Source organism: Jaculus jaculus, chromosome X (genome assembly GCF_020740685.1).
Source record: "Jaculus jaculus isolate mJacJac1 chromosome X, mJacJac1.mat.Y.cur, whole genome shotgun sequence".
In the NCBI taxonomy this organism is placed as follows: domain Eukaryota; kingdom Metazoa; phylum Chordata; class Mammalia; order Rodentia; family Dipodidae; genus Jaculus; species Jaculus jaculus.
In genome coordinates, this window is record NC_059125.1 from 141,240,049 (window position 1) to 141,249,566 (window position 9,518).

The 9,518-nt window shown below is 35.1% G+C and overlaps 1 pseudogene; it reads left to right on the forward strand.

Moving 5' to 3' along the window:
• The first annotated feature begins 222 nt into the window (after nucleotides 1–222).
• Nucleotides 223–941, forward strand: LOC101594924 (annotated as a pseudogene).
• Nucleotides 942–9,518: the final 8,577 nt, after the last annotated feature.

Consider the following 9,518-nt stretch of genomic DNA (forward strand, 5'->3'; position numbering starts at 1 on the left):
ATGATGGAGAATGGAAGTTCAAAGGGGAAAGGGGGAGGGATGGTATTACCATGGGTTATTTTTTATAATCATAGAAAATGTTAATAAAATTGAGAAAAAATATATATGAATATGAAAAAAAATACATTTAGCAAAAGCCACTTTCAATGTTTTCTTTCATTTCTAAAACTGTTGGATTTCAGGCCCATATTAGATATGGCACTAGCATGCAGGTGAACTGGCATGATTTTCTTTGGACTCGGTGGTTATACAGATTTGCTGGATCTGGCTCTAGGGAGTTGCTGTGATGGTCTAAGCCTTGCTGTGCCTATCTGGGGGTCCCCACCCACCCTGGCCTTCAAGTTTCGCTATGGAGCCATTGTTGCAGCTGACTTCCAGGTCACAGCTGGGCTTACACTGCTTCCCAGATGGTGAAAAGCATCATCAAAATCAACTCTTACCTTCTAGACACCATGGCTGAGGGTGCAGCAGACTGCAGCTTTTGGGAGTGACTGTTGGGTTAGCAGTGTTGAATCTACAAGCTTCAAGATAAGGACTGTAACTCTGTAGTGGCTGCCTCCAAGCTGCTCCCAAGCAAACATGATGCATCAATGCAAAGGCATGGGGCTGTTCATTGGCACCATGATCTGTGGCTGGGATAAGAAAAGGCCTGGTCTCTACTATGTGGGCAGTGAAGGCAAATGGATCTCTGGTACCACCTTTGTATTTCTGGTTCTGTTTATGTTTAAGGGTTTATGGATCGAGCCTACTCCTATGACCTATAAGTGTATTAAACCACCTATAGAAATGCCTACTCAGGAGGTTCTGTCAATCTGTGCCTTGTGTAGGAGGCTGGCTGGATCCACATCTCCAGTGACAATGTAGCTGACTTACATGGTAAGTTTGTTGGATCTACCCCCTGTAGGGGGAGTGGATGTGGCTACTTGTATTTCATGGGGTGACTGTCATTGGTGATAATACAACACCCCATCCTGTGGTGGAGGAGTGTGCAGTTGTATCTTAAATATTGCCATCTTTGAAAGCTATTGACATCTGTGCTAGCAGTTTTTCATGAGCTGTAGTTGAAATGGCTGTTTGTCTTGCTTATTTTTTGGATGTTAGCATTGTACTAATTGCTCAACCTCAAAAAAAACATTAGATTTCATTATCTTGTTTACACTCAGTTTGTAAGATTTGTCCTTGTATTACAATTTAGAGATTTCTAGTAATTGAAAATTATTTGCTACTTGTTATATTACTTGGTAGTAAGTGACAAAGCATACTTAGTTTACTTTGCTTTCTTTCCTTCTTTTTTAGGTATTAGTTCTAGGTAGATGCTTGTCCTTCCTCTGTGCCTGTATTTAGGCTATTTAGGTAAATTTAGTCTTATTGTATATAACAAAAGAGGTTTACAAATTTGCTTTAAAACAGCCAAAACATTTATATATCTATTATATTTGTTTATTTCCTAATATATTCAGTTTCATACAGCAAGGTTTTGAAGCAGGCACAAAATTCTTTCATAGCAGGAGAGAGCAGCAGGCAGCCATTTATAGTGGGTATGCCTTAGTTTCTACAATATTTCTCACAGATACAGATGGCTAGTTTTGATTCGATGCAAGGAAATAGCCTTACATATTCCCATTTTAAAGGATAGCCCTTACATCTAAGGTTTAAATGCCATGGAGTCTAAACAAAATCTAAAGTTGGTGACTAGCCTCTGTATATAAATCTGAATTCTGTTAAAACCAACACTGCTTAACTTCTAGAATCTCTGTTATAGTGATAATCCCATGGTTGAATTCTTTTCAGAAAGTCTGTGTTTCTGCCTATATCTTGTACGATTTTGCTGCTTTTGTGTATGTGTATATATGTGGAACATGTATGTGTGTTTGTATGTGTGTGGGTACATATTTGAGGTATTGATTAGTTACTTTCACATTGCTGTGACAACATATCTAAACAAAAGCAGCATAGGGAGATAAACCATTTATTTTTTGCTAACAGGTCTGAGGGGAAGAGTCCATCAAAGTATGGAAATTAGGGCATAAGAAGGAAACTCCCATCATATTGACACATTTACAGGGAGGAAGTAAAGAGCCATGAATGTTACTGCTCTGTCAATTCTCTCATTTTTATATAGTCTAGGATCCCAGGCCATGGAATAATGCTGATCACAGTGAAGGTGGGTTTTTCTACCCCAATTATTCTAATGAATATTATCACACACAAGCATGTCTTGAGGCTAACCTAATGTAGGCAATATTTTACAGTGGATTCTAGGTCTGTAAAATTAACAACCAATATATACTATCATAATGGCTGTGCTTGTGTGCTTGCAAGTCTCCAACAGCATGCATACAAATATATTAGAACAATTAGTTGCAAGCTAATAAAGATAAAAATAGCTTCTGAATTTTCCTCAAGCATCATGTGTAGAATAAGGGATAACTTCTTTGTGTGTGGAGGTATGAAGGTACTATGGAGTGGTTATTTTTAAGTTTTATTTTTGTAATTAGAGAGAGAGGAAGGAAGAAAAAAGAGGACAGGGGAAAGAGTGAGACAAGTAGCAAGGGAACAAGGGAACAGGGTGGTTATCAATATCTTTGTCTTAGTTGGCTATCTACATCTTGGTCCTTTGACAAGACATAAAACAAGTACTTTTTTACTTGTTTTCATCTCTATTAGCATTTCAAATTTCTGACTTCTTTAGTAAGTTGTATGTCTGGGATACACAGTGAATGAAAAATTAAAAGAAAGAAATAAGAGGATACTCAGATATTTCACCACCTGTTTATTTCTTGGGACATGACCACTCCTTAGAGTCTGAATTTTTAATTAATTTTTTCAAGTATTCTTGTTGTTTATAACTATATTATATCCAGAGTTTATAATTATTTAGCTGTAGAGATGATCAGGCAAACTCTATTTATTCCATTACCCAGAAGAGGAAATAATTTTCATGTGTTTATAAAAAGTTTATTTTCACAATTGCTTCAAGTTAGCAAATTTATACAATGGATACTTAAATCAAAAAACTTAAAGTAAGATTGAGGAAATCAGTTTCAGTAGTTGAACCACTGAAATTTCTATCCCACTTCTGTCAAGATACTTACTGCTTTTGTGTTTTCCCACTGGAATTTGTACAACATAACTGACAGTCTATAAGTTTCCTTAGAGAAAGGGTATGTGTTGTATTTTTTAGTATCTCACACATAGTATTTAGTAGATTTTTCTACTATTTAATATATACTAAATGTTGGATTCGTACAAAGATTAATAGTCTTGCACGTTTATTTTATGTTTAGTTAATTTTATCAGATGTTTTCACTGGGCTATTACAGGTCAATATTTTCTTAGGTGTTTAGATTATACTTAGCCTGATGTTAACTTACAGTTTGGGATGTGATTTATACTACCCAGCCAGCCACATGGGAGAAACTTCTGCCTTTCTAAAATGTGGGATTTAATTCAAAGTCCCTTCGAAACTTTGTAGATCTACAAATCAGAGCTGACCTGAAATATTTTTTGGAAGTGAAGATTTGTCAGTCTGTTTGATTCACAGCAACTAGATTCAGGTTCACCTATCACCTTGAAGTGAGTCCTCCAGCAGTCACTGGCACTAATAGCATTTTCTTCCTTTCACTGATTTCTCAAAGCACAAGCAGAACCTTTTACTAAATGGCATATGCTATTGTACCTTTCTCCAGTTCTCCCTATCCTCCTCCATTACCCTGCATTACGCTGTTCAAATACCTAATTACCCTCAGGATAGTGCTATACCAGCTAATAAAAGATTTTGCTGTCTCAGGCTGTCATAATTCCTCAGAAGTGATGTATTCTTGCACTATTGTGACACTTTCTACATGTGTTCACTGTTCCACATGTCTCTAATAGTAGCCCTTTGATTTTTCTTTATCATACGATACTAGTGTTTTAGCTGAATGGATTGCAGCATGGGAGTTTAGTCAATGTGACACCTTCATATGACTCAAGCTTGAAAAATAATAATAAGCAATAATAAGCAGGTCTGGTAGGGGTGTCTGTGTGTGTGTGTGTGTGTGTGTGTGTTTGTGGGTAGCCAGGAACAATCTCTACAGAATCATAAAAGTGCATTAGCCAGTGTGAATAAGGATAATAAGATACTTTGATCTAGCATGATAGATTGTCTCTTTGATAACCAAATAACCTCATAAAGACACTGGTTTTTTGGTTTGGAAGGATAGTAAATTATTTTTTAGAAACATTTTCTTGTGCCTCATCAGAACTTGAACAGAATGATAAGCAATGTTACTGGAAAACTGAATATGGACCTTATAAAGCAAGGTCTTTGAAATAAGATAGATTCATATTCAATACCTAATATCTTTTCTTATTGCAATGTAGCTTCATATAAGTTACTTAAATGGCTGAGCTTAAGTTTTGTTCTATGAGAAATAAATATAACAAATACACTTTGAAATAATAACACAAATTTATGGTTATTTATATTTGTGTCTTTAAACAACTCAAAAATTCAATTATATGAAATGCTGGTTGCATTCATAATATACCAATGTATAAAACATATTGAGATACGTGTCCCTTCATGAACAATAAATTACATGGTTAATCTTATTTTGGGTTTATATTTATATGTTATGGGGCATTTGTCTTTCTGCTCCTTGATTATCAAACTAAACATAAGTACTTCTTTTTTTGTCTATTGCATCAATGCTTTTACAAATGACAGAATTTTCTTCTTCATTATTGCTGAATAGTATTTCATTATGTGTATTTACATATTTTGCCATCCATCAAAAATTGGACACTTAGAGTGGCTTGGATTATTTTATATGATCTTCATGAGAATACTATCATGTAAATTTTATAATTACACCAATCTCAAAGAAACAGATATTCATGGAATATGTATGATGAGAGAGAGAGGTCTTCATAAACCTCTTAAAGGAAAAAAATATTCAAATTTTGGTTCATCTAACTTAATTTCTGAATACATGGTATTAAAATGCATATAATATCACATTATTTGCTCTAACCATGGTTTTATCAGCACTATGTGAAAATCAAAGCATTTACCACACATAAATTTTAGTGGGAAGATAGCATACATATCTTTCTTCAATTACTAAAACAGATCCCCTTTCATCTAAAAGAGGATGTCTTTTGCCCATTCTGGTCTTGTATTCATGTCACATCACAGGCTCACCTCAAACCTTTTTTTCTTTTGTCTCAGACTCTTATGTGGCAATATTATAAGTAATGAATAATTTGTTAATAATAATTTTTGTAACTTTAGTGGAGCTAGTGTATAGGAAGACATTCTTTACAAAACACTTACAAACTTCCCAGGAAAAGCTAAGGCAGATTCACCTTAACCTGAGTAAGGAGCTTGTGTTGACAGCTACCACATAGACTTATCATTTTCAAAAACTGTGAGGTCTCCACTGCAACACATTGTTTACCTTCATATTTCCATCTATGAACCCTATGGCCTCTTTTATGACCCTATTTCATATAACCTAGGAGATATTTTCTAAAAAAGTCCAATGTCCATCTCTTTCCAACATTTCTCATACTTCCAAAATCAGTAGCAAATGGGCCACCAAATTTGCTATTCCAAGTAGACATAAAGACATTTTTAAGAGGAGGGCATTACTTCAGCAGTCTTTTTCTGATCCTCTCCATTCAAGAGAGAATCATCAGTCCTCTTGCTGTCCCAATGCAGAGAACCTGGCTGAGTATCTATGGTAGTAAACTCACACACACTTGCTACCCAAATAAGCTGTAGTCTCCAGCCTGAAACTTGCATATCTGTCTTGTCTAGTTTTATACATCCTTATGCTGCTTTCCCCACAAAATACACCAGTCCATCCTTTTTTTGAATTCAGGACAGAAACATAGCATGCAGCCTCTCATACCAACTGCTTCCAGCTCAGACCTGATATAGTCCTTCACCTCTTTTACCTCTTAAATAAAGCTTCCACAGTCTATATCTTTTGGGTTTTTGAAATTTTCAACATAATGATCCTGCAAACTCTGCTTATAGTATTGCAAGGTAGCTGTATATTAATAGTTCTAAATCCATTTTCCTCTTACAAACCAGTTGCAAAAGACCAAAACCAAACTGTAAGTTTTCTAGCAGCAACAACTCCACTTCTATGCACCAATTTTTCTTGTGTACTTACTTTCATGTTGCTGGAACAATTAAAAGCATGTTATGGGAGGAAAGGGATCATTTCAGCTTAACGTTTGGAAGGGAAGTTTCATTATAACAGTGAAAGAATGAAAGAGTCAGTCTATCATATCTTGCCACAGCAGCTGTCAGAAAGAACCAAGAGTGATCTGAGGCAAGGGTAGCTAATAAACCTCAAGATCCACCCCCAGTGACACACCTCTTCCAATATGATTCCACCTCCATAAATCAACACTTACTGGATACCACATATTCAGAACAAATGAGACTATGGGGGTTATTTCATTTTTAAACCACTACACGTGTTGATATTTTGGAACCATTTGGGCAAATTTTAATTTGTAGTTGGAAATGAAAATGCATTTCAATGTTTTGGACAGAAAAGGTGAAAAAATGTGAAGTTCTCCAAGTGTATCGTGCCTCTCCCGCATAATATATCTGAATCAGAACAGGCATTCTACATACTGATAATTTTGCATTATTATTGGACAAAGGTTCCAAAAACTGGGCAATAAATATATGTGAAACTTTTATAAAATTCCTTTGAAACTGATGTTACAAGTTTACCTTTAAGATTTTATCAGAACTGTCAACATGTCTTTTTTTGAGGAAAACCCAACAGACCTGGTATGCATATCAACCTTGTGCATGTGTCACCTTGTACATTTGACTTACCTGGGATCTAGGGAGTGAAACATGGGTCCTTAGACTTCACAGGCAAGCACCTTAACTACTAGTCATCTATACAGCCCTAAACATATCTGTGAATATATGATTTCTGTTCCTTTAATTTACTCTTCCAACTATGTAATTAAAGATTCTAATGAAGTTTCTGGGTATACAAAAGGTAATCATAAAGAAAGAAAGAATAATATCAGAATTTGTGGTAAGTAGACCAATGAGCATTGACTGTGGCATTTATTGGGTATGTTAATTATTTTATAGGAACATTATTATAAATTTTAGTTTGTGTATCATTAAATAAGAATCCTGGGCTGGAGAAATGGCTTAGAGGTTGAGGCATTTTCCTGAAAAGCCAAAGGACCCAGTTTCAATTCCCCAGGACCCACATTAGGCAGATGCACAAGGGGGTGCATGTGTCTAGAGTTCATTTGCAGTGGATGGAGGTCTTGGCATATCCATTCTATCCCCCCTCCCTCTTTCTCTCTGTCAAATAAATAAATAAAAATAAAATATTAAAAAAGAATCCTATTATAATTGTTATTTATCTCCACTAAAATTGTGTCAGTAAATGTGATACTGTGTCACTAAACAGAATTTTTTATATTCTTCATTTAAAGAGGTATCTCATGTATTTAATTGTATATATTTTTATTCCAGGATATATAATAAGGTAGTACTTTTGCTTTTCATCCACATGCTATGTTGGGATTTGGTGCAAAGGTGATAAAATAAAAGTACAGGGAGAAATTTGTAAAATGCTGTGAACTCAGAATTTTCAGAGATTTATGTTTTGTTTTTCTAAATAGACATTTATAAATACAACTCCTTCCCTTTCAGAGCACCTACCAGATAATGCAATTCCTTCAATTTCTATATATATTTTTCTGTGAATATAAATTAAATATTATGTGATTTTATGTACCTATTAAACAGGTAATTATTTATTGAGAACCTAATGCTGCACATATACTACAGGACTAAACCTGGAGTCAACTAAGTATTTTATGTTCAAATTAAGTACAAAATCCTTGGAAAGGATAGAAATGCAGGTGGGAGAGATGGCCTGGCAATTAAGGCACTTGCCTGCAAAGCCAAAGCACCAAGGTTTGATTCCTCAGGACCCATATAAGCCAGATACACAAGGTGGAATTTGTTTGCATCAGTTGGAGGCCCTGACATGCTCATTTTCTCTCTTTCTATGTTTCTCTTTCTCTCAAATAAATTAAAAAAATACCTTAAAAGAAGAAAAACCGAATGCATGTAAAAGATACTGAAAACATATAGAATAACCATTATAAACACCAACAATTTGTTTTGTATGAACTTTTTGTCATGATACTTTGTAGTACTTACATGAAAAATCTCTTCATGTTACTTACACTAAAGATGTAGGCTCAGAAAATAATGTGTAGAGTTCACCAGCAAGTAAGTACCCAAGGAATGGTAGCCTTCAGTAGAAATGTTGATATAAGCATTGCTTGGAGGAAGCTAATACTTTATTGTGCTCCAATCCTCTAGGGATATCTGATAGACTAAAATTGTCCCATCTTAGTGGTGTTTGTATGCTTCACATACAAATATAGTGAAATCAATGTCTGGAAAATCATTTCTAATTTATTCACAAGGGTTTCCATAATTTAAGATTCACCTAAGAAGGTAATTAAAGATTTTCTAATACATAATAAACTGATACATACTACAAGATCATAAGTACATAAAGACTAATTTTAAATATAAAACATAATAATTTAAAATTATTAAATGCACTATGCATATTGAATTTGTCCAAAACATTTAAAGATATAAACAAATTGAAAATATTCAAGTAAATGTGAGACTATTAAAAATGAGTGTTCAAAATGCAGTAGACATGCTGGGCGTGGTGGCACACACCTTTAATCCCAGTACTTCAGAGGCAGAGGTAGGAGGATCACTGAGAGTTCGAGGTCAGCCTGAGAATACAGAATGAATTCTAGGTCAGCCTGGGCTAGAGTGAGACACTACATTGAACCCCAGCCCAAAAAAAATGCAGTAGACACTATTGTAAAAACCAACATACAATTGGAGAAAAGACAATAAATTTTAGGAATAGTTCATTTTATTTTATTTCACTGTACTTTATTTTGATTTTTTTTAGACAGAGAGTGGGAAATGCACATCTACCCTGGGTTGGTCTTTAGTTTGCTATATAGCTCAGGATGACCTTGAAATTCTGATTGTCTGATTAATGGGATTCTGGCCAATCACCAACATGATACAAATACTTTAAGTTGCAGACAAGAAACACTAGAATAAATAATTCATTTATTTGAAAAACATCCTGGAATTTTTCATGAAATCATATCAGAGGGAGAAGGAAATTATGGCATGGCAGTTTAAGTGGTAAAATATGTGCGGTTTAAGAATATCAAAATTGAGCTGGAGAGATGGCTTAGCGGTTAAGCGCTTGCCTGTGAAGCCTAAGGACCCAGGTTCGAGGCTCGGTTGCCCAGGTCCCACGTTAGCCAGATGCACAAGGGGGCACACGCGTCTGGAGTTCGTTTGCAGAGGCTGGAAGCCCTGGCGCACCCATTCTCTCTCTCCCTCTATCTGTCTTTCTCTCTGTGTCTGTCGCTCTCAAATAAATAAATAAATAAAATTATAAAAAAAAGAAAGAATA